This window comes from Pristis pectinata, chromosome 11, assembly GCF_009764475.1.
Source record: "Pristis pectinata isolate sPriPec2 chromosome 11, sPriPec2.1.pri, whole genome shotgun sequence".
Taxonomy (NCBI): Eukaryota; Metazoa; Chordata; class Chondrichthyes; order Rhinopristiformes; family Pristidae; genus Pristis; species Pristis pectinata.
In genome coordinates, this window is record NC_067415.1 from 54,295,883 (window position 1) to 54,323,595 (window position 27,713).

Below are 27,713 nucleotides of genomic sequence, written 5' to 3' on the forward strand. Positions count from 1 at the left end.
GTAAACACAATTTAATTCCACATGACAACATGCCGATGGCTCACTAAGCTTATTGGTCACATTATGGATATTAATATACATACTGTTTAATACCTCCTTTGTTAGTTTTATTATTTTCTTCAAACTGGACCCTGCAATCCTGAGATGTTTCTATTTTTAATGCTGTTTATTATTCTGTCAAATAATCTCCTTTTTGCTATCTTCTGTTTCCCCTCCCTCGCCACGTTCCTCTAAATCTTGCTTAACAGCACTTCTTTACCTCTCAGTGAGGATCTCTGTCTATTTTTTAGGTGTAGTTCATTCATCTTGAATGGCTGCCCTTCCGTCAGTATCAATGGCAGGGTACAATTATCTGATATTCTCTGTTTTCCAACACTTCTCCAATCATGCACTTAATTAGACAATCTTGTTTCTACATTCATCGCCATGCTGCATGAGGTAAAATTCTGAAATTAATGGCTTGTGTTTGACTTGAGGACCTGTTTTGAAACATTTTTCAGTCCATTTCAGTCCATTTCCTGCCCTTGACATGACTATTAACAATTCTCAGCTCTGCATTTCAATGTTTTTTTTTTCTGTAGTGATGTTTTGAAAAGAACCTCTGTAATTTGGACTCAGTCTCTCATGCTTGTAATAACTGTTTCCTCTGCCCTGGTTCACTGGCCTTTCCGGTTTCTTTCATTGATCTTTGTTCCTCCCCTTGGCCATCTAATCCATGGCCTAAACCTGAGACTGTCAGATATTGCCTCTTGATTGATGCCTAAGGATTTTCCATTTTCCTTTGTCAGTTTTAACAGGGCAATATCCTCACCATCATTGTTTATGTGTACATTTTGGCTGATGTTTGGAGCCCAAACTCATTACTTCTACGTAGTTTTTCTGCTGAAGGTCTTCTTTCTTTTCTCTTCCCCTTCATGTAACTCAGCGATGTTAACTTCTATTTCTCACCTCTCAGGTTTGATGGTTTGATTTCTTTCCAATCCTTACCCCAAACCATTAAGTAAACCTGAAACTTTCCTGCTGGCACCCTAGGCTTGAATACCCTTTAAATAAGACATTGGATGTGCCTCACTTGACATTCTCTGAAGGATGCAATGAACACCATCACTGTGCCCTTATACAATCTTGACATCCCACAATAAAAAAAAACTGTAGTCCTGGAAATAAGAACAATAAGTGCTGGAAACCCTCAGCAGGTCAGGCAGCATCTATGGAAAGAGAGAGACAGTGGAATGTTGTAGGTTTTAGGTTCTGACATTACACTGTCTCACTGACCTTCCTGACAAGTATGATCTATGTCAGGTAATTTTGCCAACTTCCTTCTTGTCCATGTTATCACACCCAAAACTATATCTTGAATACGATATACAAATCCACACAGAAAGTGAGGTCAGTTACTAACAGGGTTTTTCCATTCAACCTGAAAGTTGACTTCTGAGGCTGAAAAGCTGTATGTAGCCTCTCTGGAGAGTCCAGAGCTGGAGGACATAATCTAAGGGCAAGGGTTCATCCATTTAGAACTGATGAGAAATTTCACCCCTGGGAAAACTGTAAACCTTCAGAATTCTTTACCCTAGAGAGCTGAATATTTGGATACGAAGGGAAGCCTTCATCTGGGGAAAGATCAGAAAAGTGCAGTTTGTGAAGAAGATCAGCATTTGAAACATGGAGTGTTTTCAGGAGGCTACATGGACAACTAAGGCTCCTCCTCCAATGTATAATCATGTGAGGGGCATCAACTTGTTAATTTTAGAGAGGGAGTGCAATATGCTACCATTGATATATACAGCATTTAGTGCTGCTGACTAAGATTAATTATAAGTGCATTGCTGGGATAAAGGCACCAATTTTATTGCATCAGATTTGTCCTGACATAATTTTTTTTTAAATCTGCCTTTTAACTTTTTTTGGTCCACAGCTCAGATTCTAACAGGTTTGAATTGGCAGAGAAAACTTCCCTCACTTACAACTGCAGTTAAAATTGAAGATGAGGCCATGATGTCATCAGAGCACAATATGCAAATTTAGAGAAGATTCCACCAGTTTGCACAGATATCCATGCTGTCCAGGGTTTTAAATTATATATCGTCATATCAAGCATTAATGAAGTGAATACTGTGCCATAGCTGGGTTTTAGAAGGTGGAAGGAGTTAAACTTGAGGGCTAGTATGTGATAACTTGTGAACACTGTCAAGACAGAAGCTCTGATGATGCTCCTCAATTTGTATCGCGATTACTGTTAATAACAGGAAAGGAGGAAAATCAAGCCCATTGTTTGGACTTACTTGAAATCAATAATCTTTGCCACTGCCAGATTATCTGTCTGATTACTCATGCAATAGCATCGAGGTGAATCCTCTGAGAAGGCATACTAATACTATGAATTCAATGTCAGTGCATTTTATTTTTATATTTCAATATTGTCTGCCCTTACTTTTGTAGTTAAAAGTCTTTAGGCAATGGGGTGACATTCTGCAGAGTACTTTGATCATTAATTCTGAGAATCGAACTGAAGTTTGTTTGTTATTAAGTGAGATAATATGCTTAAGCAATTCTGGTGATAAGTACCTATATCTTAATACAAATAAATATTATCAGAATTTAATAAAGTACGCACAGATTTTATCTGCACCTTCAGACTCCAATTATGTATTTCATTTATGACCTACTGTGGATGTACAAACACAACTACAAATTCTGTGGAATTTTTAACACAAACAGTCTTGGCCCAATGGATACATATTCAATAGAATATTTATTAATACAGGGATGATAAATCCAGTACAAATAACAGCCGATAGTTCAACTTTAACTAGCTGAGAGCTATGGATAGAGGCAGAGTTCCAACAAATCATTTCTGCCTGGGAAATTATAAAATGTATTGGAGATGCTAATGGGATATCTTCTAGCATTTTTGTCACTAGAGTTGATCTCTAGGGTACAAATTTACCTCAAAAATATTAAGCTGGAAAGAACATAACCTCATAATAACCTTGTAATTAAAGCGTTCCCTCATCTTGTTAACTTTAATGTTGTCAGTAAATGATGGATTTACAATAAAGTCAGGAAGCTGCACTGCCAAATCTATGACAACCTTAATCCTATAATTCCCAGATTACAACTGCTCCAACAGTTGTTCTTATAAAAAAACATAGTCTGCAATGCTGTCAGTTCACTGATTTTATATTTTCATTTATCATAAAGACAGGCTTTTTTTTTACTATATACACTCCAGTACCTTGTAATCTATTTTTGATGTGGACTCAAATGTTTTCACTTGATGGAGGCTGTGATGGAGCTGCTACCAACACGGAAGAAATACCATTCACTTGATAAACTGATCCTTTTATTGTTTTTACTTTGATCAAATTCCTCATGAAAACAAGTATCAAGTAGAGAGAAGTTGTTGAAGTACAGAGTGATTGAATTTCTGGGCACTGGTATTCCTGTCAACGCTGCAATATAGTGGGCTAGTTCCCCTCTAGGTGATGGGGATCCCCCAGGGAGTCTGTTGAGCATTACCAATGACCACCCTCCGCTGCTTTGAGCCAGAGAAACGGATTTGAGTTGGGACAGAAGTGAAAGAGCAATAGAGGTCATTTCGCCACCTCAGAAAGGAACATTGCGCCCTCTATTTTTACTACATACTGCAAATCTCCCTGCTGATTGCACCTAGGAATGTTACAGTACAACATCAAAATTTGTGTTTATAAAGTAAAATATCCGAGGGACTTCACAAAAGAAGCATCAAAAGTTGCCTGAAAGAGACTTTATGATGACCTAATACATGCATTTGAAGGAATATCTGTAAGGGAGGAGGAAAAAAGTGCAAAGGTTTGGAGAGTAAACCAGACCTAAAAGTGTGGTCACCAGTGGCCGTGTGAGGAATGCAAAGAAACCAGAGTTGGATCACAGGGATTGGAGGACTGAAGGAGAGGTTAGAAAGCATAACATCATGGAGGAATTTGAACGTGAATGTAAACACCCCCGAGCTCAGACCTTTCCGTGTCACACACGGCAGAGGATTACTTGTGTACCTATTAGACATGGGTGATCTCATCCACAGAACACATCGGCAGCTGAATGCACATCATATTTGGAACACTTTGCTCAGCAACTTTCCTTCACTTCTTGTGCCTCACTCACACATACATGGCAGTCAAAGACCTGCAAGCTGGTTGAGAATGTCCGTGACTTACTCGAAGAATCCGGAGCAACAAACAAAACTGTTGAAGGAACTCACCGGGTTGCAGACCGGGAATCAGTGCTAAAAGTGGTCATTATAGTATTAGATATAGAAAGGTGTGTTACAGACAGCGCTGCTGTACTGGGAAGTTTCACATCCCTCCAACTATGTCCATGCTGTCATACAGAAACCTTCCAACCGAGATGAGCTGTGCAACCAACCAGAGGGGGAGATAACACTTCCAAGACATCCATGATGAGAGGGACTGTAACACCTGGGTCGTCTGAGGACCCAGAGCAGCCGCTGCGGATTCTCAGCAATGGGTCACACTCACGACCTGGAGCCCCACATCTCAGCAATGAACGGCCGCACCGCTCACACCCCCCCCCCCCCCCCCAGCCCTGCTAACGCTGACCCTCACGGGCAGCCTGGACATATTGTCCCACTGGTTTACTCCACACGGATGAAATCGACGCTTCATTCGTGTTGTTGGGTGGGGGGGGGGGGGGGGGACGTGGGGTGGGGACAGCGATTTCTGCCGGGTTCCCAGCACAGCAGCAGCATCCTGAGTGCACGTCCTCAAGTACGGGAGATGCATATCCGTGAGCGTTCAGACCCCAGGACCAGAGCTATAATAAATCAGTACTCTGCGCGGTAGCGCTAAAGGGGGTATCAGTGTGTCTGGCAATCTGTTTAGTCCAGACTTTCATCACGTTTCCCTGAATGGAGCAAGTTCATGTACGGGATCTTTGTAACTCCAGACCTTCTTTAGGAAATAGAAATGGAACTCAATGGAAGTGAAGACCACCATATATCTTACACTGCACACTAGCCCAGTGGCTTTTGGGTTATCCGCCAAGAGTGGAGCCCACACAACACTTCGAGTGGATTGGATACTCTGCAGCCCGTCTTCACCACTGGAGCTTTGTTGTGAATTCCTCGAGTAGGTGAACTGTAGGCAATGCTCAGGGGTAGTCTAACATTGAAGAGGGCATGGTGGCTGAGCGAATAAAACAATAGAATGAGAATTTTAAAAATCGAGGCGGCGCTCGACAAGGAGCCGGTGTGGGTTCATGTGAGGTGAATGTAAGCATTGTACTCTCAAGGTGGAGCGGGGTCCATTGATGTGTTAAGAAAATTGAGCCTCAGAATGCGGCACACAAAAATTATTCAGAATTTACGTGTTGCACATTGGACTAATTTTTACCTTCGATCTTGTGTTTCTGCGTTATAATACTCGGACACAAACGTATTGTTTCCAGTTGCCTGGGAATTAGATGTATCTATGTATGGTTTTTGAGCTTAACTTTCCCGTTTAAGATTTTTTCTGCCGATTTTGAAAGGTTTGCAACAATTTCCTTCGGAAGGTTTGCCCTAGGGGAATTGGACTGGGCGTTCACTGTCATGATTTGCCCAGACACAACTTTCATTTCCCCGTTGTATTTCATGCACGTATTAATGTCACCAACGTCCGCGGCTCTTTTTAATTATTTAGCAGCAGACATTGGATCGGAAGGTCGCGACTTGCGACCTTCGTAAATAACTCACAATAAAATGAAGGGTACATCGCATTGGAAGCAGTGAACCGTGCATGAATTAAGTGACCCCGGCACGGCATGTTTTTTATATGGAGAAAAAAGGGCATCCCAAAAAGTTTTACTTGAAGGAAAATTATTCTCGGCAGACATCCGTAGCGATCGAACCGTCTGTGAATGGATTAGTGCAGCCCTGATCACAAGGTCTGGGAAGCACGCATGAGCAGACAGCACCACTCCATAGTCAGGTGCTGCTTCCGGAAGAATCGTGGGCTGATCCAGCATCTCTACCCTGTTTTCCCTCTCTCCCTAACTCTGTCATATAGATTTCTTTGACGTGCACTGATCCACTTCCCATGGGGCGGTGTGTGAATGTAGTGTGGACAGTCAAAGAGTCGCACAGTACAGAAACAGGACCTTCAGCCCAGCAGGTCCATGCAGACCGAGATGCTCATGCAAACTAATCCCATTTGCCAGTGTTTGGCCCATAACCTTCTAAACCATTCCAATCCATGTACTTGTCCAATTATCTTTTACAAGGTATTATTGTCCCTGCCTCAACCACTTCCTCTGGCAGCTCATCCCATACACATCATCCTTTGTGTAAAAAAGGTGCCCCTCAAGTTACTATGAAATGTTTGCCCTCTCACTACTATGAAACCAGCAAGCACCAGCATCCATGAAATAGAAAGGTTGGGTTTTAATACCCTTGAAGAGGAGCAAGCCATTATAATGATTTCTTAAATCAAGGATGCCCCATCTTTGAATCTGGCATTACCATTAAAAAAATGTCTACAGCAAAAATGTCTTAAATCCAATTGTTTGATAAGTATATTGCAATCCGTGGAGGAATGTTCCCAGCAGGAGATTGCCTGCCCCTTATACACCCCACTCAATTAATCTCTGCATTGAAATCATTGGTGATGAGAGTTATGTAAATGTTAACCAGAGGCAAGGGGGTGGTCGTTGCAAACTTGTCATTCTCTCTGATAAGCTTCACTTAAAATTGCTTCCAATTTTATACCTAATACACAATATAAAAGTTAATGGAAGTTTTCCAAGAGCTTCCTGTTACATTCCATTTCATTACCTAGAATATCACATTGGAAGGAAGCTCTTTATTAAATTCATTTTGGATTAATCAATTCATATTCAGCCATTTCCTACAGAAATTTGCGATCAGAAGGTTGCATTCATGATTTCTGTTCCACACTGTTGTTGAAACAGGTTTCTCTGGATGATGAAGGGTCTCAACCCAAAATGTCGACTGTTTATTTCCCTCCATAGATGCTGCCTGACCTGCTGAGTTCCTCCAGCATTTTGTATGTTGCTCCAGATTCCAGCATCTGCAGAATCTCTTGTGTCTAGGTTTCTCTGGTTGTCATTTTTAACAAAAAGTATGTATTGCAAGGGAATAATCCTGAGATTTTGTGGTGAGGAGAAGTATGGGTATTCATCCTGTGTTAAATGCTGATTTATAATAATTGGACAGAATGACATCTTGTTCCAATGCACACTGTTTCTCTCGTCTTGTTCCCATAAATAGCAAGAAGCAGTAATACAACCACATCCTGCTCATGATGTTTATTCCTTTTCTGTTCAAGTAAAGTTAGCTGAGAGCCATGAGTGTAGGTAATGGGAAGATCTCTGCAACTGTTCACTTTCAGTCGTTGTTTGCGAAAGACACAACAACAATGTCTCAATGAAAGGGTTAATAATCTAATCTGGACCTTGACAGATAAAATTGGATTCTCTAGCACATCATTCTGGGCACCAAAAAGATAACTAAATTCTAAAATGGTACACTGGACACATATTTTTCTGATAGACGGACTTCAAGTTTGCAAAGGGTTTGTGCAAATGCCTCAAATGATTGCTGACAGCATGCAGAATAGGCGGCTCATGATGTCAATCAGGTTGCTATGCCGATTTGATGCTGCCATTACCATATTTGGCGCTTGACACTGCACCCAATATCCTTTCTTGACCTTGCACAGCTGAACATGCATTGAATAAATACAAAGGGCCAGTTAGTTGAAGGATAATTTCTTCTGGCCTTTGCTGTAATTCCACATGTTTTGGATGTTATTCTTTACATTAAGAATTTCACTCACCTTCGGGGAGCACCCTAGCTGGTTAAATTAAGTCCAGTTGCTTCCAGATAATTGGTGGTCTGGTGGAGCTTCTCTTGACAATGAGCAAGAGTAGGAAAATGAGCAGGGGCAAGTTGCCAGGACGGGAAGGTGTGGGGAGGAGGAAGAGAAGGACAAGGGGCTTTTAGCAAGCTCTTTCCAATTATGACCTTCCTATCTGCTTTGTGAGGTTACATGCAGATGTTCTTGTGCCCATCCTGTTAATTCCATCTGCCTCATCCAATGCACCAGCTGTTCTTCCAAAAGGAGGGAAATGTGTCTATGAGTGTGGTGCAGTAACTTTGGGTTATATAACTTTTGAGTAGCTACTTGTCCATTAAACCTGGGTGGGAGCCATGAGTGCAAAGCTAACACCAGTGATAGTGTATGAGGATAGAGTAAAGCCTATAAATGTTACATGGGTCCTGATTGGTAAAGACTATTGGATTAATCAGTATGGAGGTGTGTGTTGAGCCATACATGAGGGTAGTGGTGCAATGGATAGACTAAGGCATTTAAAGATGCTCTCCTGCCCCTGTTTGAGGCCATTCAACATCTTCCATTCCCATATACAGGCCCTTGGAGTCACTTCTGTCACTGCCTTCCGAGCATGTGGATGGAGGCCTCCAGAGAAAACAGGATACTACTTCTTTTCATCCCTTCCACCAAAATCACAGGTTAGCTTCTAACAGCTATGGCACAGGGACCATACCATTATCAGTCTTTGTTGAATCTTCTGTAGTAGAGTACTCAGAATGATCTCAGACCCACCCTTCTTTTAAGAGGCGGTAGCTTGCCTTAAGTAATGTGGGCACTCACAATATTAGTCCTCTTCTGGCTTCCTGAATGAAATATGGAAATGACTACACAGCAGGAAGTTGGGGCCTTGCCTGGAGTGTGAAACAATGGTACAGGCTAAATGGAAATGGCATGAATTAAATGGAAATTACATTCTCCTTGCCTGTTTTGGAGAGTTTTCCAGCTCAGTATGCCTTGCATTGGAAATCACGAATGAAGCTTTGAACAGTTTCTATGAGACCTATAGTTTGAACGGAGAAAGAGAAAGAAAAACTGCACAAAATGTTCAAAAAGAATGTAAGCCCAACTGGAAAGACATGACACATTAAAGGCACATGTTCTAGAGAAGGTCAGCATCCAGAGAGAGTTGTGGTGAAGAGAGGGAAGTAACAGTGTTCTACACATTCAGTTCAGCTGTGGTTCTGCTGGTGCTATTTTGCTGCTGTAACATTGGTTACTCCAAAGACATGTGTTCTGAAATCAGGGTTGACGTTCGAGCACTGCTCTGGCAAGTGTGTTGTCTTTTGAATGACATGCTCATCTAGGGGTTATTCGATCTCTCTGATGGACACATTTTGCAGATGTGAAGGAATTACATTCACTGTATTGGGCAACATAACTTCCTCAACCAACACCAGAAGACAGATAATCTGGTCATTGTGACAATGCTGCTTATGGAAACTCACAGTCTGAAAATTAGCTCTTTATAACATTTCAAAAGAACTTCATTGGCTGTAAAGTGCCCTGTCTGAGAAAGATGCTATTTAAATATAAACACCAGACATTTTTTTAACCTCACTCACAGAATCTCAGTGCAAATGGTTTGTCATTGATGTTTATCAACCACTGAGTCCAAGAAACAGGATGTGATTAGATAAAATAGAAATCCCTTATAACAATTATTCACTGACAGCCAACAAGAACCAGATAAGAATGGGACATCATGATCAGTTAGGCACTGCAGCAGAAAGAAGCCAAATGAAGATTGGACCAGAACAGGAGGCCACTCCAAAAAGAAGAATCAAGTATAATGCAAGTGCTGATCACCCTACTGACTTGACATTGATTCCTTGGTTTAGTAGTTGTATGTATTGGTTGATGCTGTCTTTATGCTTGTATACACTTCTTTTTTAATGCTGTGTGCAATGTAAATCATTCAGAGTAACTTTGATTAATTACCAAAGGGTGTAGAATGACCTTCTTTGGCTGGCTGCTGTCCAGAACCATGAATCACTGGAATATCTGTATCCCTGCAGATTGAGCAATTGGCACCAATGTGAATGAAGTAAGAAAGGGGCAAGAACTGCCAGCTTGGCATTGCAGCTGGCATGGGAGGAATACACAGAGTATAGCACCTAATGTTACCACTACTGATTCTGCAGTATCAGAATCAGGCACAAGCTAAGCAGGAAGGTCATTATTGACATACACTACATGTTGGAACAGTATTAGATGACCCCGTCATGTATCAGAATTGCCATCAGTTAAAGTCACTGCCACGGTGAACTTCCATATAACAGGGTCAAGTTAATCCCCATTAGCGTATGTCTTTAGTTTGAGCTAATTTACAAAGAAGAGACCAGATGCCATTTTACTTATTCAGGAACCAGTCTTGTAAATGAATTTAATTGAATAGATGGGTGAATGTAAACAACACCCCTACAATTTGCATACATGGAGGGTTGGACATTAAGGCTTTTCTCTTTAACACGCATTTGTAAAAATCAGTTAAGATCGTAAAAATAGGAGAACTAGAAAATACAGGATCAGAGGGTCAGCTTGAACAGAATTAAGCCATCTGATTCACCATGTGGAAGGTATCCAGTTGATATGAATGACATGAAACTGGTGAAGTGGCTGAAATTGAGCAAGTCTGTCAATGCAGTTCCAGCTGAAGAAAGGTCCAGCTCATCCAAAGCTGTTAAACAGGTAATGTGGCAATAAGAGGAAGCAGGACAGTTGAAGGGAGTGGTGGAGAGGGAGAACTGAGTGTCTTCTGTGTACATATGGAAGCTGACCACCATCGGTAGTATCTATAGGAGGCGCTGCCTCAAGAAGACAACATCCATCATCAAAAAATCCCCACCATCCGGGACATGTCATTTTCTCGCAGCTACCATCGGGCAGGAGGTACAGAAGCCTGAAGTCCCACACCACCAGGTTCAAGAACAGCTACTTCCCTTCGACCATTTGGTTCTTGAACCAACCGACACAGCCCTAATCACTACAACACTATGACAACTTTGATTACTTTTCACTAAGATGGACTTTGTGGCTTTTTTTTGTTTTAATTGTGCTCCTACTTGTAAAATGTGGGTATAATTTATGTTTAATTTATGTTTTTTCTTGTGAATGCTGCTTATATAATGCTATGTGCCTGTGCTGCTGTTGCAAGTAAGTTTTTCATTGCACCTGTGCATACATGTACTTGTGCATTTGACAATAAACTCAACTTTGACTTTAACTTTGACCCCTTGCCTGAAAAAGATAACATCAAGGGGTAGCATAGAATTGAGGACAGGAACAGTTTTATAGTAACATCGATTAGCTTTAGATGATGAGATGGTGCGATGGTTTAATTGCTATTAATCTGCTACTGTAATCAGGTAAGCAAGAATGGAAATCAGCTAATGCTGGTTTTAACAAATTTTCTGCCAGAATACAATCTCTTATTCAGATCCACACCTTGTGTAATCCCCTGCAAGGAGTCCATTCACATGCCTTCCACAACTTTAGTGTGGATGATGGCTTTGACAACTTGGCTTTGTCTGAAACTTAGCTCAAAGAGTGGCATCATTTTAACCATTACTAAAGCCTCATCACCTGGCTATAACTTTCAGAATTTGCAATTGTGAATGTGCCTGACCTGACTTTGGCACAAAAAGAATTTCTTGTGATCAGGGCTGCATTTTATCTTCTGTTGCTCTGTTACAGATTCTATTAGGAGTGTTCACCCACTGCTTATCTCCACCCCATAATTTTTAAGACTTCATTTAAATGTGTTAGCTGAGCAAGGGCCAAATAACTTGTCAGCAAGGTAAATGATTGAACGGAGGTCACAGTCACTGAGGATGGGAGCCCCTGGTGACAGCAAGGTAGGTTATTTTAAAGGAAGGTTCACTTATGCTTCCCTAGGACACACAACGTTATTCAAGAAGTACTTTTGCTGGACTTCTTTGGTTATGAGTACGAGCTCAGTCTGTGTGTGATCATCTGTCAGCATTCCAGCATCCTAATTTCAATATTGCAGAGTCTATCAGATGAAACAGGCAGTCACTTTATATGGCCTTCATGATGCAGTTGGCCACTACTCAGTGGATAAGAATACAAGGTTGTCAATCCCAGTTTGAGGTCATTAGCAAACAGTTAACACCAGACAAGGAAGGTATCAACATTGGCCCAGGAGTTTACCTATCCATTCAGATCCTTCAGGTAGCCAAAACAGGTTGTTGATGCCACAAATGATAATTCTAGTTTCTTTACTTTTACTGCTCATTTCACTGCACTTTTGAGGCCTTTGTAAGCCTCCAAACAATTGCAACAGAGCCCCTGATTTGAAAGAAATGTGGCATGATAAGCCTTGCATTAATACTGTCAGTCATCACCTTTAAGACTGACAGTCCTTGCTGTGGTGCTCTCTGTATGGTCAGGGTAATGACTAACTCCTCTTAGTGTTTTTTGACGGCTGCGTCAAAGGCTCTCAAGGGCTTCATCTGCACATTTTGCTTTGTTCTATTGCCTAGCATTTTCCATTTCAGAACTGAATGCTCATTACATACGAAAGGGCTCTCTATTATTTCACTAATGATGGTGGCTGATTGCAACAAAATTCTGATTATATTCTCAGAATTTAGTAGTCATCAGCAACAGAAAAGGGTGTGCTGGAAGCACTGTGAGGGAAATTGGATTGTACTAACTAAATTATTATATTAGTGGCCTGAATTTACTTTCATTTTCTGGTGAGTTGGGAGATTAGAACAGTGTGCCAGAACTCTTTTTTTGTTGAGATTCATTTTGAGGAACTGTTTTTTCCTCGGTGAATTTGCTCTCATGTTCCTTTCCAGACCTGCATGTGTACTCATGCTGATACTGCTGAAGACCACTGTGATTGTATATGAAGATATATATATATATATATATATATATATACACATACACACAATCACATATACATATATATGTATGTATGTATAAAAAAAGGTAAGATAGGATAAGATTTCTTTATTAGTCACATGTACATTGAAATACACAGTGAAATGCATCTTTTGCGTAAGTTGTTCGGGGGACAGCCAACAAGTGTCGCCATGCTTCCTGCGTCAACATGGCATGCCCACAACTTCCTAACCCGTACGTCTTTGGAATATGCGAGGAAACCAGAGCACCCAGAGGAAACCCATGCAGGCTCAAGGAGAACGTACAAACTCCTTACAGACAGTGGCCGGAATTGAACGCGGGTCGCTGGCGCTGTAATGGCATTATGCTAACCGCTGCACATTAAAACACTGGTGGAAGGATTTTATTCTGCTGCCAGCAGCAGCTTTGTAAGAACATGCATTTTTATACCACCTTTCATGACTTAAGGGTGTTCCAATGTGCTCTGAGCTAATTAAGTCCTTCTGAATTTTAATCACTGTTGTGTTCTAGGAAATGCAGTAGTCAATTTACAAACAGCGGGTTTCCACAAGTAACAACACAATTCTGATCAGATCATTAGTTATAATTGTTTGTTGAAGGATGAATTTTATTTAAGGAAATTGCCCTTTTCTTTAAGTAGCCTTCTTTGATGGACTTCTCGTGCCGCAAAACAAAACATCAGTGCATTCAAAGGATTAATTTCCAGCAATAATTTGTAATCCTGTATTTAATAGGTAAATGACCACTGCTTTCCCTCTTTGAAAGAGTATTCCACATAGACACAGCAACCATAAGTTCTGACGCCTGGATTTGATTAACTGTGTTGGGTCTATGGTGTTGCAGTTATTTGATCGAAAGAAGGTGTGACATCCTGACTTAGCTCACTGATCACTTGTGTTTCTTCTTCTGTGGTTGGTCGTCTATCCAGGGCTGGATAAATTCATTAGCATCATGGTTAGACTTGAACAACTTGGAAAACTTGTCTCTTCAAAGCTTCCTTGAGAATGCACCCAGAACCTTTGGGTGCATTGTTAGTAGCTGGATGGTAAGGTAGAATTAACTTATGTATGATATTATTCTTCCTCGTGAAACAATGAGCTGATATGGCCTGAAATGAGAACCATAATCAGACACCAATAGTTTAGATATGCTGTGTGTCACAAAAATTGATCTCAGGCCCCCCAGTTGTAGGTTCTGCAAATGTCCACAATCCCATGTCAAGATCTAAATCACTTAGAACGAAAATGCTTTATGAGCAAAAATTGACATGGATTCTCTGAAGAAGTCAAGTCAGCCAACTCCACATCTGTAGGAGTGTTTTTGATATTCTTGTTCCGCACTCTTTACGGATTTTATGTGCTGACATGGAACCTTCCATATTTCCGTTAATACCAGTCCTATGTACGAAGCTTCTGGGAATAACCTTCATATTTTATTGCTAATATCTTCTGAGCATGCTTAATCTAAAATTTGCTTCTGGGGGCATTGAGGATGATTAGCCCATGTACCTACTTATTGAATCAATGGATATTGCACATTTTCTATTGAAATATGATTGTGTGTCCACATTAGGAGACATCAGAATTGTCCCAGCATTTGGGAGTGTGCCCGAGGACTCATTTGGAAGCGTGCCTCAGACATATCTTCAACGTTGATTGGAATATTGACCCACAAGTTGTTTTACTCTTGCTGTCTGTGTCAGACTCTTTGATAGCTTGGATAAAATATCCATAACTCTGTTTTGAATAGTAATACTCAAAGGTGTTGTCATGTTGGGACAACAAAATGGACCATTTTGCATTATATAGGCTGCCATGGTCGGTGTCATCAGTTTTGGACACAGAATGACTAAATGGACTTTGTGATCTATGTCCAAAGTGAAAAACCTTAACAGAAACTAATGAAACTTCTTGTCATTCCAGTAATGATTCCTAGTTCTTCTTTATCTATCTGCACATAATTATGCTCGCTTTCATTTAAAGTGAAGGCACAAATGTTATCCACTTTGCTTGGCCGTCTGTGCAACGGATGTGATTGACAGCAGTGCCCAATTCCTCGTTTGTGGGTTCACATGAGCTTCAGTTCCTTGTCATATCTTAATGTACTGAAAAGGATTTGATGCTTGATCTCTGTTTGCATAAGCGGTTTGCTTTCTGTTGACCCTCTCTCCATCTCTATTTTTCATTGTTTATAAGCAGCCAGTGCAGTAATGTAAGCACTAAATAATTTCCAGATAAGTTGAAAATCTGGAGTCGTACTGAACTATATGCAAAAAGGATCTGAGCCTTACCATATTTTCTGGTCTCCTTGTCTTTACAATAGCTTCAACTTTATGATGCTCATTTTTAATCCAAAATAGCCCATGTCTGGTTGAGCAAACATGCATTTAGTCTTTCTGATGATGTAGTCATTTGAGAACCCCTGTTAATAGGCAACATCTTTCTTCTCAGTACTGGCATATGGAGTTAAGTGGTGACTTAACTCCATATGGCAACCTTCTGTGAGAGTAAAGACTCTTATGTGTATTTACAATGTGAATATTAATTATTTTCCTCTAACTTGCATGTACTCTTGTTAACTGTTTAACTTTGTGATGAATTTAGCTCCCACTGTTTCTGCGTAAAGATCCTATAATGTTGGTAACAGGTACTGTTCACCATCAGCTACCTGGTTCAGGGTCACTTTATAGTCACTGTCTTGTCAGCCTTGGACACTACCATGACCGGGGTTTTCTGTGTCCTTTTCACTTGGAATCCATTTTTCTCTGGCTTGTCTAATTCTTCTTCCACCTAATATTTCTGCAAATATGGCGCTTACTAAGGTTTACAATATACTGGAATGAGCCGTGTGGACAGAAATGTCAGTGTTAGCATCCTTAAAGCTATCTTCATTTTTGTGTGATGGCATTTCCAAGCATGATTTCAGCTGTCTCTGCATGGAAACTAAATACAATTTTCCAACTGATAAGTTGGTTGCTTGAGGAACTCACCAAAGTGATTATTTTCCTTCCCCATTCCTTGTCTGGAAATATTGATCACTCTGTGCAGTTAACTACAACCACTGGATCCTGTGTGTTTAATAATATGGACTGAATTTATTCAACAATTAAGCTATCCCATTGTGCATGGTTAAAGAATTCATCAAACTTGCAAAGCCTGGATAGATCCTTTTTTATGATGATACATTAGTTCACTCACCCTGAGCTTTTTGATTCCTGATACCAATAATTTCAAATGTCTGTCTTGAAAAGTAATTCTGCAGTTTCAGTTAGTGAAACAGGTTTGATTATCTGAGGGGCAAAAGGTGTCAATGCCAATCTACCTCAATCGAATAGCCTTCTCTTATGGCAGTATTCTGTGTCTGCACATTCTCCATATGCTCCTCTGTAATTTCAAGATATTATTCACAACAAAGAACGTTACCATTTTCTCCACCCTGCTGTAAAGGACTCACAAGCCTAATTGTATAGTCCTCAGCAGCCTATATATCCAGTCTGCACTCCAGCTACCATTTTACTCATCTCCCATCTTAGCAGTGACACTACTGTACTCTAGATTTCTTTGCACAATGATTAATTCTCCTGTGTTTAATTTCCTTGGACATTTTGCAATTAGCAGTGCCTCAATGTCTTTCACAGTTACATTGACTTTTGCTACATTTTTAATTACTGCTGCTTGGGTGACGTTCATGGGTTTATTGTCTCATTGTGCTCCACAGTTGTCATAAACGCTTGTCCCGGCTGTCTTCAGCTCCTGCCAGTTTCTGTCTTTGTCCACATCTATGTTACGAATTCAAAGCAGTTTTCTCTTGGACTTCTGTATTCTAGAGCTTGTCTACTTAATCCAAGCCCAATGGCACTTGATTTAGGTTGGAGTGGGGTCAGATATCCCACAAATTATAAATCCTTGGGATTGGGTTGGCTTTGGACTTGCGATACTTGGGTGGAGCTCGGGGCATGTTTTAATTTTATACCCAAGCAGATTGTGACTGTGTTCAACACAGTCAATCACTAGCTCTTGGCAGGTTCTTCAGAGTACCTCTTCAAAGTGGGTATTTTTTTCTTCCCTCTGGCCCCAATATTTGTTTTTGTCTCTTGTCCATCCTAATAATTGGTTGTGCTGTACAGGGAGGTAACCAGTGGAAAATAATTGTCCATACTTGGATGTGTCTTTGTGCTTGTGATGCTGCTGCAAGCAAGTTTGTTATTGTACCTGTATCTCACTGTAAATGTGCACATGACAATAAACATGACATGACTTGCCTGTTCATCAGTCTGTTTCCGTCACTATTTCCATTTTTCCACTTACCCTGCAGTGAAGAATCTCAGTTCGTTCGATCCTAGAATGTGACTGCACTTCTTTTCCCCACTTAACAATAAATCCCTTCAACATTTGGTGTGAAGCTCATCTATTCATTTGCTGAAACAATTTAGCTAAGGGAGACCAATAGCATACCTCCTTCACAACGTTTATCTCCTGGATAACTGATAATACTAAACATGAAAGGTGTGTCTTCCAGAACCGTACTGTCAGTTGCTGTACATTCTCAGAGATTGGCTTCAGAGAAACATAGAAGCATTGAAAATAGGAGCAGGAGTGGACAATTCTGCCCTTCAGGCCTGTTCTGCCATTCATGGCTGATCCTCCACCTCAGTATCAATTTCCGGCACAATTATCAAATCCCTTGATTCCCTAAATATCCAGAAATCTATCTATTTCTGCTTTGAATGAACACAACAACTGTGATTCCATTGGATAGAAAATTCTGAAAGTTCGTCACCTTCTGAATGAACAAATATTTCCTCATCTCAGTCTTGAGGGGTCTACCCTTTCTCTCGGTCTGTGCTCCCTGCTCCTTGATGCCTCAGTCAGAGAAACACCTTTCCTGTGTCTTGTCTGACAAGCCTTTTAATAATGTTATAGGTTTTGATGAGATTTCCTCTCATTTTTCCAAACTCCAGTCTGCTTAATCTCTGCTTGCATGACAAATTTGCCATCCTGGAACAAGTCCAGTGAATCTTCACGGCATTATCTTTAGAACTTTCCTAGTTAATGACTAAAACTTTACACAATACTCCAGACACAGGCTCATCAAGGTCCTGCATACAATTGCAAGAGAACCTTCCTTATCTTTGTAATCAAACTACCTCGTTATAAAGGCTAATACTGCCACTTACCTTATAATTGACTGTTGCATCTGCATGCTGGCTTTCGGTGATTTGTGCACAAATAGGTCCTCTTTAAATATCAACACTTCCTCATCTCTCACCATCTAACAAATACTGTGCTCTTCTGTTATGGCCTCACACTTTTCTAATTATGTTCCATCGGTAAATATCTCATCCTTCCACTCAGCTTTTCTATATCCCCTTGCAGTCTCTTTAATCCTATCTTGCACAATCCTACTTGGTTTAATATCATCAGCAAGCATGGAAATATGACATCTGGTCCCCTCAGTCAAATTGTTGATATAGGTGGTGAATAACTGGGGGCTGTACACTCGTCACAGCTCATTAACCTGAGAAGGATCTGTTTTATTCCCATGTCATGCATTAGGTCTGAAAACCAATTCTCAATTCATGTCAGTTCATAACCCCCGATTGCATGTGCTCTAACTTTGTTAACCAGCCTCCTGTGTGGGACTGTTGTGTGAAATGGTTCTTTTCAGCTTTAAGGATGAAGGGCTCTGGACACGAGCTTTGGATATCAAAACTAGTTTAATCACAAAGGCAAACGCAGGGACAGATGGATGGGAACAGACACACACTCACACACATGCAGGAGACTGCGAACATGAGGGGGGATCGCAACTGGGATAAGATACACTCACACACACACAGATACACACAAGCACACAATAACAATGTACAACTTCAGGATATAATACTTCAATGCCTGACCCACACTAGCATTGGCCCTTAGCGCTCCCTGAGTCTGAGTGAAATGCTCCCAAACCACGTGGCGATGCACTCTTACCAGTGATCTCTGCAGCATTGTCTCACTACTCCTGGAGTCATCAAAAAGGAAGGGCTAGGGGATTGCAACCCTCTTTATGGTGCTAGGAGGCTGGGTGGAGCCTCACTGAGTGATTTAAATGGGCCAATGGTTTGGGGGTCAAGGACAAAGGTGCCTGCCGAAGCCAATGGTCAAGCAAGTTCAGAGACAAAAGGTACTCTCACACCTGAGGGATGGGTGGAGCCGCACCTTGATTGACAGTGGTATAACTTCCGATCTGAGGAGCAATGCTGTCCTCCGGTCAGCGGGGGTCAGTGTCGTTACTGTCACGTGACAGTCATGTGTTTTCTCACTACAGGGACCTTATCAAAAGCCTTCTGGAAATTCAAATGCACCACATTGACTAGTTCCCCCTTATCTATTCTACAGTCACATCCTCAGACAATTCCAGTAGATTGGTCAAATATGATTTTCCTATCTTAAATCCCTATTGACTCTGCTCAGTCCTATTATTCTTTTACATATTTTCTGTTATTCTATCTTTTACTATAAATTCTAGCATCTTCCCTACCATAACATTAGGTTAACAGGTTGGTAGTTCCCTGTTTTCTCTCTGAATAAAGACATACTATATTTGTACCTTTGGACTCTGGGTGGTGATTGATTCACAACATGGGTTTTGTGTTTGGGCAATTTGTGTTGGCTGGAAAAGAGGTGATGTTGTGTTAAGTGCTGGAACCAGTTCTTGCCGTGTACCATCAGACCAAATAACCTGAAATTTCAAGCTTATGTCACAAGTGTAATGTTTTAATATAAGAGTCATTCCCACTCTGATGCTGCCTTGGTATTTCATACATCAGGGATGGCTCAAAAGTAGCATTTTGACCTTCAAGTCCCAAGGTCGTGGATTCAAGTTCCTTCCACAGTCTTGAGTAAGTAATCCAGTCTGACTCTTTAGTGCAGTCTGAAGGGATTCATGCACTGAGCCATTTTTCAGATGAGATGTTAAAGTAAGGTATCTTTTGCCCTCTCAGTGGATGGAAAATATCCCCTGTCACTACTTAAAAAAGAGCAGGGAAAGTTTCCTAGTGACTGGCTCATTATTTATCCATCAGCGTGGAGTTCAAACTTTATCCTTGCCTGCCCTTGAGATAGTTAAAGAGGAGGTAGATATGAAAGATCAGAGAATTTAAGCCTGTGGGGAACTGGCACAGAAGAGAAGTTGAGGTCTGGAGCAGATCAGCCATGATCGTACTGAACGCCAGGCAGACTTGAGGGGCTGAGTGGCCTACTCCTGATTTTATTTTCATGTGTCCTTGTGCCACTGTCCTAATACACCCCAGCCATACAATCTACTACTGTCAACAACATGGCCATAATTTTATTTCAATTTTTTGAAGAACAGTAAAATAATTCTTGTGAAATAATTTAAATGCAAGAGGTTATGTTTAATACTTATCCTAACATGCTTTGTGCTATTGACAGATGTAAGAAACTCACTCCATGCTATGTATATTGGTTCAACAGACATTAGTAATATCTCAGAAAATAAGGAGTATTTCTAATCTTAGTTTTATTTATATAGCAAATAATTTTGAAGTTATTAAGCTATTTGGAAATTGCAAGTATAAGCCTGCTCTGAATAGCTGTGACCGGCAAGTCTCTGCATGCTTTGAGTGTCAATAATCCTTCACAATAAATGCTGATGCTCAATGTGAGCTTTGAAATGAGGTCAATGGAAACATCAGCATTTATTTTAATGTAATTATTGTACTTCTACATGTAATAATAGTAGCAACTTTGGAAAATGTTACTGTGAAAGTTAAGCATTATTGAAATTTAAGTCGTTTTGCTGCCTGTGCAAACATAAGGCTGCTCTTGACAACTGCTGTAAAGACAAATGCCTTCCAGTAGGGCAGAACAACCGAGTTCATGTATAAAATTTGATTTTGAAATGAAACATAATTCTTCCAATGGAAGAGGTCATGTCCCTGTTCCGTGGAAGCACATTGAATTATGGGTGCTCAGTGATGTTCACCCCTGAAAGAAGTCCTTGTGCCTGGGATGGAAGGGGCTTATTCATCATCTTTTTTTTAATTTTTCCTTACAATATAAGAGTCCATTTGGCCAACTGAGTCTATGCTGGATCTCAGAGCAATCCCATCCATCCCATTCCCTCACTTATTTCCCTGTAACTTCTTCCTTCTCACCCTCCCTGCTCATTGCCTTGCTCCTTGTGCCCCCCACCATCTACACTAATTCTCACATGGTTTAGAGGGATATGGGCCAAACGCAGGCAAATGGGAGTAGCTTAGATGGGAATCTTGGTCGGCATGGACTAGTTGGGCCGAAGGGCCTGTTTCTGTGCTGTATGACTCTATATCTATATTCAATCTCTCACTTACGCCTGGGTTAATTAATCGACCAAACTGCACATTTTTGGGATGTGGGAGGAAACCAGAGCACCAAGGAAAAACAACTCAGTCACAGAGAGAACATGTAAGTACCATACAGCCAGCACCCAAGGTCAGAATTGAAATCAGTCACTGGAGCCGTGAAACTGCAACACTGCCTGCCACTGCAGCAGGTGGCGAATTCCTGGTTTTAGCCCAGTGAACACCTGTTTTTTTTAGCAGAATTGAAACAATACTGAACAGTGTTTTATTCATGATTGATTTCATATACTTCTGAATGACTGGCTACACCATGACAGTGGTTGAAGCCTGGCTGAGGTTCTCCACTCACACAGCTGAGGCACAGGGTCATTGTAACACAGGATTAGTCTGGTCCATCACATCAACCACAGCTCTCTGTAGAGCAATCATTCACTCCCATTTCCCCACTCTGTCCCTGTGGCCTTGCAAGTTTATTTCTTTGCAGTACTGTATTTCCTTCTGCGAGGGGATGAAGACAAGGAATTAGGGGCAACAGGTGAATATTATCTTGGCTTGTTTAACCAGAGTGGAATATAGTAGCAGAAGTAAGCAAGCTCCAGAAGTACAGAGGATTTAGAGAATTAAAACATAGAACATAGAACATTACAACACTGTACAGGTCATTCAGCCCACGATGTTGTGCCGACATTTTATCCTGCTCTAAGATCTAGCTAACCCTTCCCTCCCACATAGCCCTCCATCATTCATGTATCCATCTAAGAGTCTCTTAAATGTCCCTAGTGTACCTGCCCCCACAACATCTGCCAGCAGTGCATTCCACGCACCCACCACTCACTGCGTAAAAAACTTACCTCTGACGTCCCCCTTATATCTTCCTCCAATCACCTTAAAATTATGTCCCCTCATGTTAACCATTTTTGCCCTGGGAAAAAGTCTCTGACTGTCCACTCGATCTATGTCTCTTGTACACCTCTATCAAGTCACCTCTCATCCCCCTTCTCTCCAAGGAGAAAAGTCATAGCTCATTCAACCTATCCTCATAAGACATGCTCTCCAATCCTGGTAAATCTCCTCTGCACCCTCTCTAAAGCTTTCACATCCTTCCTATAATGAGGCGACCAGAACTGAACACAATACTCCAAGTGTGGTCTAACCAGAGTTCTATAGAGCTGCAACATCACCTTGTGGCTCTTGAACTCAATACCCCGACTAATGAAGGTCAACACACCATTCGCCTTCTTAACAGTCCTAACAACCTGTGTGGCAACCTTGAGGGATGTATTTGTGGGATCTACTTGAGGGATTATTTACCACTTTAATAGATTCAGCTACCTTGATGTGAAAGAGAGACAGGACCGAGAATGCAAACACTTACTAGAGAGGAAATGGCACTGAGGTGTGTCATCTGGACCACACGAACATGCATGAGCTTTCAATCAATTGCAACGCACTCCTTCTCCCGTCTGTAACATTTACATCACAGAGATCTTCTAGGCCCAGACAAGAGACATGTAAAGAGCCAGAAACTGCCTTGTACCACTCCATGAAAGGGATGGCTGAGGTGCTGAATTCAGCCTTCTGCAGCATGGATAGATCAATTATCTCAGACAGGATGCAGGTGCAGATGGGTCTCATTATCCAGCTTTTCTACTGTGCCCTAACTGCACAGTATTGGTTTCTTTTGATGTTACTTCAAATGTGTCCTGCATTTATTTTGTTGCTCTGCTTTCTCCAGGTCTCCCATGAATTTCTTTGTATTTCATTGTTGATGCACATTATTCCATTAGTTGAAGAAATACTGCTGACAGGTGCTTGTAAACCCAATTGTGGGGTAGAAGAGGATATGGGAGGCTGACAGGGTTGAAATAGGCAGCTTCCAAAAATAGGTACATGATTATGATGCAGGATTAACCTATTGCTTCCTGTACTGGAAATGCCTTAACTTCTTACTGTCTGCTAATTTACAAGGTTGCTGCGTGCATCAGGACTAACTATGCTGTTGATTGTCTGCATACTGTAACAGGGGATCAGTGTGAGATAGGCTAGCACCCGTTAAAGCTAGCCTGTACTTCTTAAAGCCAGCATGTAAATCTTAAGAGGGAGATGCATTGTGGTCGGGAAAGGGGCTGGCAGACATTGACCTCAGTAAAGCAGGGAGAAATGATACATGAGAGGTCTTGAGCAGGAGGTGAAGAAGAGGCAAGATCTCTTGATTCCATGCAGTATGGAAGGCTTTCAGGCATGTGAAAGGTTTGTCAATGAAGCTGAAGCCCATGGAATAAAGGGACTAGTGGCAGAATTGTTAAAGAATTGGCTCGATGACAGAAAACCAGAGAGCTGGGGTAAACTGCTGTCTTTTATGTTGGAGGATGGTAAACAGAGGTACTTGGTTTCATAAGGCTGCCTAATATAGCCCCTGTCACTATTCTGTATCCTCTTCTGCAGTACAGTTGAGCTGATAAACATCTGCATATGTTGCCTCTTTACTGAGGAATGTGGATGTGCAAGGTCAAATTTCAATACAGGGACCCCTGCATTACAGACTTTCGGGTAACGGAAATTTGCCCTTACAAAATACACAAATCGCTACCCAGAATTTTAAGATGCAGAATAAAATTCACTCTTATTGAATTTATGTGAAAAAAAAGTAAATAAGCTCAATTTTTTTCAATGTGTTTCTTGACACATGCTCAGATAACACGGCTTTGCATCGCAAGAAAATCGTGATATGAACCGTTTTCTAGGAATACAACACCCCTGTAATGCAGAAGTCGCCTGTATTTGTAGACATCTTCAAACCTGGAGGCATGGGATAGTGATAGAATGCAAGAGGACATAGATGGGGTAAGATCCACACATACATGGATAGTATGCATACAGCCAAAGTCACACTGAGATCAGGTTAAGGACACCATTAGTGAACTGGGTGGGATTGTTGGTCAGGAATTTCTTGGTTGCTGAAATAATACTAGATTTTTTAATCCTATTTATTTACTTACCTGTTTTTAAATTCTCTAAATTCCAAAGATGAGAATCAAACTTATAATTCTGGACTATTGGTGCAGGCTTTTGAATACTTGGCCTGTAACCTTAGCACTATGCTACTCTCTCATGTATGGCAGAGGCTGTTTAATACAGAGGAATGTGAAGTGAATCATCTGGTACAAAGAACAAGGAGTAGACTAAATGACACAATTTTAAAGGCTGTGCAGCAACAGAGAGATCTGGGTGTGTATGTACATAAATTGTTGAGAGTGGGAGGACATGTAGAGAGAGAGAGTGGTTAATGAAGTATATGGGATCTTGAACTTCTTAAAGAAAGACATAAGCTACAAAGCAGGGAGACCATGCTGAACCTTTACTAAACATTGGTTAGGCCATGACTGTTGCGTTGCATCCATTTCTGGTCACTGCACGTGAGGAAAGATGTAATAGTGCGACAGAGGATGCAAAAGAGATTTACTCAAGTGGTTTCAGGAGGAGGGATTTCAGCTGCAGGGCTAGACTGGAGAGGATGCAGTTGTTCCCCTTAGAACAAAGAGGATTGGGAGGAGCTTTGATAAAACTGAACTAGATCTTGACAGCTTTAGTTATACAGTATAAATGAAAAGAAACTGTTCTGATATGAAACAGTTTAACAATCAAATTCACAAGTTTAAAATTATGGGCAAAAGGCATGTGGGAGGTATGAGGGCGGTTGTCACCTGGATCTCACACGTGGGGGTAATAAATGTGGGACCTGAAGTCGCAGTCATTGACCTTGGCCTCATGTATGATATTTTTGAACATGTTCAAAACATCAATCCAGACTTTCAAAGGGAATTAGATAACTACTTGAGGGAAAAAAAATTCATAGGGCTGCAAAGGAAGATCTGGGAATTTGACTGAATGGATTGTTTTGTCTGGCATAGATTCAATGGACCAAATAGCTTTCTATGTCATAATGTCTTTATGATTCTATACTTCCTCAGGCAGACATAGCAGATAGCCATGGCGGTCAGGAGTCAAACACCCTGGATCTGGTTGCAATAGCAGAAAATATTCCAAAATGTCATACAAGGTCAAGAATGCTGGAATCTGGGTGAAAAATACGATGATGCTGGAGGAACTCAGCAGGCCAGGCAGCATCCGTGGAGAAAAGCAGATGGTCAGCGTTTCGGGGCAGGACCCTTCTTCAGGACTGAAGATAGGAAAAGGGGAAGCCCAGTATATAGGAGGGAAAAGCAGAGCAGTGATAGATGGACAAAAGAGGGGAAGTGGGGTGGGAAAAGGGTGGTGATCGTTTACCTGCAAGGTCAGTGAGTGCAAGTTCAGGTCCCATATCCTACCGGTTGTTGTCAATAGCCACAGATATTCCTCAATGTACCACACCACTATCAATCATCTGTCAACATTCTTACCAAATGAGACTCACGCCTAACGACCATAAGTGCACCTCATCCTCACAAGCCGAGCACTGCTGCAAGCTGCACCCCCAGCTATTTGACCATGGCAGGCACATTACTGAAATACATTCAGCAAAATGCTGATCTTCCTGGATGAGTAATCCTAAAATCTGGACTAATGATCCAGAGACATAAGTTCAAATTTCAGCATGGGAGCTGGGGAATTTAAATCCAGTTAATTAAATAAGAGTGAAATACAAAACTACTATCAGTTGTAGTGAACATGAAATTAACAGATGGTCAGAGGAACACATCTGGTTCACTAACGTCCTTTAGGAGAAGGCATTTGCCATGCTTACCTGGTTTGACCTGCATGTAACTCCCAACCCACACCATCACCTTCTGAAGGGCAATTAGGAATAGGCAATAATTGCTCTCCTGGTCCTGCAACAAAGAGAGTAGAATTATTTTACTTTTGTTTTCTAAGATGTCCAGATCTCAAAAACATAAAGAAAATAACTCTTCTCACATTGTTTCAGTACCAGGTGGTTATATAAGCAGAGGCAGCAGCAGCTCAGCAGAAGACGACAGCTGTGCCTACATCACCTCAGAGGAGATGGTGCTTGCCACCATTGGAATAGCCATTGCTAAGACCTTAATCAGCAGCAAGGCAGGGCTGGCATCCTTATTTTTCATATCTCACCAACCCTCCATCTGCACTCACACCTGATGTGCAGACTGCAGATGGCAGGAGGATGCACCTGTTACTTTCCATTCCATTCCAGCGCCCACCACCCCCGCACCCTTCTCATCCCAGAATTCTAGCCTTTGTGTCTTGAGCTGCAATCTGGATAGGCAGTGGAGAAAGAGCAAGAGGAGAGTGAGCCTGTCACTTGGTTTCAGGCTTCCAGCTGCCAGCTGTAATACTGAGCATATGCATAAGTTACAGATAGGACCTGCTTGTGATGAATCACTGGGCAGCAAGCACTGGAAGGCAAGGCCGGCCAGGGCTGGCTAGAGAGCAAGCTCACACACTAATATCGAGGACTCAGGGGAGGCCAACCTACAGAAGGCATTTGATGGCTATGCGCAACACACAGGCATTGCATTTATCCATTGATAGGCTGTCAGGTAGCTTGCTTTCAGAATCAAGGTCCCAGCTTTGTTACAGGGTTTGGACAGTTTGGAATCTATTCTTTCTGGAATGGAAGTAGTGGGTAACTCAGCTGTAACTGTAATGCAGCTGCTGATGGCTGATGTCACAGTTTCATTGAAGCACAAGCAGAAGCCAACTCACACCTGGGTGCTACGGTGTTAAACTTCAGATTTCTATTGTGCAAGTTCAGATACTGTCATCATTGTTCTGGTCACTGGTTTTCAAAGAGGCTCGGAGCTTATCACAGTCTCTTGACTGGTTCTCCAACAGGTTACTAAGGGTCCTGAGCACCACCCCCAGTGAACAGCCCCCAGTGATGTCATTCATCCCAGCATCCCACACTAGGTTAATGCAGCCTGTTACCAAGGCTGCTCAAGTTCATCCTCCAGGCCTTCTGAAGGCTTCTGCACTGAAAATCGGCAGTTTCCCACCAACTATGCATTAGCTGCAGGAAATGACAGAAAGCCACATCGTTTTATGGATAGCAGATGGCGTGACTGTCAGCCTCAGAGTAGGGAGGTTAAGGTATGGGGCAGTGTGGTAATGGAATAGTATGTTTGTTTATACAAGTACTGTGGTTGGAAGGGATGCTCAAAGATAAACTAGCCAGAAGAGGCCTGTCTAACCCTCTCTCTCTTCTTTTTACATCACCTCTTGATTTCTAGCTGCTCGTTGCATGTACAAAGAAAAGGAATGTGCCCTCAAGAGAGCGAATTTGTACAGCATACAGCTGACCACTGGAAATTTTGAGAGCTGCTCTGTCAAGTACGGCAACACTCCTTTTTAAGTGATCTAGTCAACAGAAGTGCTGCTTTGACACAGCACTGATCATCTCCCTCACAGTTTGAGGTCAGAATGGTTTTGGTTGTTTGCATACTGTCACCGTTTGTGTGGGTGTTGCAGTGAAGTCATGATCTGTGCTCTCAGTGTCAGTGTTGTTGTGGTTGTTGAAATGAAGATGTCACAGTGGACTGAATGAAGATATTGTGAGTGCACCAGGATACTGGGCAGGCACTGGCCTGATGCATTATGTATGG